Raw genomic sequence first — 1,643 nt, 5'->3', positions numbered from 1 at the left:
GTTATGTAATTTGTTAATGAACCCTTAATTTAACTATTGATTTATCCAATTTATCAATTAAAAACGACGTCAGTCCAATCAAACGACAACAAAATCAATCAATAACGGTGCTCACCTGCGCTTTTGACAGCTGACCGACCTGATGCTCTTTATGGCTCTCAGCTTGTGGTTGTCAATCTGGGTGTCACGCTTACGAAGGTACTCATGTGTCAGCTTCTACATGTCACGATGCGCTTGCAGTGATTGTCAGTAAAGAACATCGTTTAAAAGCGTGGTGGTTTTTGTTTTCATATCTGATCATCTGGTGATGGTCACGACATTTTGCAAGACTGGCCGAATTCCTGTTCGGCCGAGGTCACCATCCTTAATCTGAGGGTAACGACTTCAAAATGAATTTCTCCCAAACCGCCAACTGAAGCAGAAGTGTCGCGCCTTTTTTGTCCGTGATTCGTTTCTTGTTGAAGTGTAAGTTAATAAGTTAAGCAACGTGTTAGATTTTCTTAATTTAATTCTATTTATTTTGTTAAGTAGTGCCAAGTTTGCTTAACAAACGTAGTGTGTGCGTTAGGGTCAGTTTTGTGCGTTTCTCGAAGAAATTGTCCAGGTAATGTGCTCCGCGTGCTCGTTGTTTCCCGTGCATTGTGTGTAATTAATTGTTCTTCATGTAGCCAACCGCTACGTTTGTCTCAGGCAACTGCGTCACACCGCCATCGTTGGGACAGAAGATTCCCGGCATCCGTCGCCGGAGGGGGCCAACCCGTTTACACGTTGGTCCCAATTCCAATCGTGGTCGCCAATTGCCACGCATCGTCGCTGAGAGCGAGTGCCGAGCGGCCGACGACCCCCCCCCCCTGTGGGTGAATTGGCCACGTCACCAACGGCCATTCATCGCTGCGAACATCGATCGCTTTCCGCCGTCTACCAGGAGCGCAGCAGTACCGGTAGGCGAACAACAGTCGGTGAGTCAAGCGATCTCTTTTTTATCGAGTGGGGCGTCCAGTGAGGACGCCTCGGAGGATTTTTTTGTGCCGACCGTAGGTCGATGACTGACTGAGTCAGGACGTTTGGACGTGTCCATAAAATTTTGAGGTTGGATGTGGAACTTATAAAACGTGCGCACGTAACGTAATTCGTGAACGTCCCATCCAACCTCTATTGTCAGACACCCGGGTGTGAAGCTTCTCGTCGTTCGTCACATCGTCGATTGCTGAATGGAAATGGGATAACACAATGTATGAGCACATGTAGATATCTAGAATAGACAGATAGAAAAAACGCACACACAGACAGGACAGTAGAATACAGACAGGGGATGGAATTGAAAGCATGCATTGAATAAATCTCATACCTACCTTTAAGAATACAAAATAAATTTCCGTCTTTGTTATGAAACCCATGAATTACCGTTAAATGTTCTGCGTTGTAGTATTAATGAGAGAAAGTGTTTCCCGTTGCTTCCGTGCCGTTTAATGTTAGGTTTGAATGTCTTCCGCGTGGCGGAATTTGACTGCTTGCGTATTCTCTTCCGTGTTGGTTGCGCCTCTGGTGGACTTTAGTTGAAGTTACCAGTGATGAAAAGAGAACGTGCAACGTAGCATTGCTGGTTGCAACGTTGGAGGGTATGCGTGATCTCATACCGCACT

General features: G+C 45.9%; 1 long non-coding RNA gene across 1 annotated transcript; it reads left to right on the top strand.

The window, feature by feature from the left end:
* The first annotated feature begins 405 nt into the window (after positions 1–405).
* On the top strand, positions 406–1,203 carry LOC134203199 (uncharacterized). Its single transcript, XR_009977528.1, has 3 exons — positions 406–465; positions 532–604; positions 669–1,203. It is a non-coding gene; the product is annotated as an uncharacterized LOC134203199 (long non-coding RNA).
* The last annotated feature ends 440 nt before the right edge of the window (positions 1,204–1,643 follow it).

The sequence above is a fragment of the Armigeres subalbatus genome, unplaced genomic scaffold (genome assembly GCF_024139115.2).
Source record: "Armigeres subalbatus isolate Guangzhou_Male unplaced genomic scaffold, GZ_Asu_2 Contig1650, whole genome shotgun sequence".
In the NCBI taxonomy this organism is placed as follows: domain Eukaryota; kingdom Metazoa; phylum Arthropoda; class Insecta; order Diptera; family Culicidae; genus Armigeres; species Armigeres subalbatus.
Note: the sequence above shows the minus strand (reverse complement) of the source record. Positions and strands in the feature narration are given on the sequence as shown.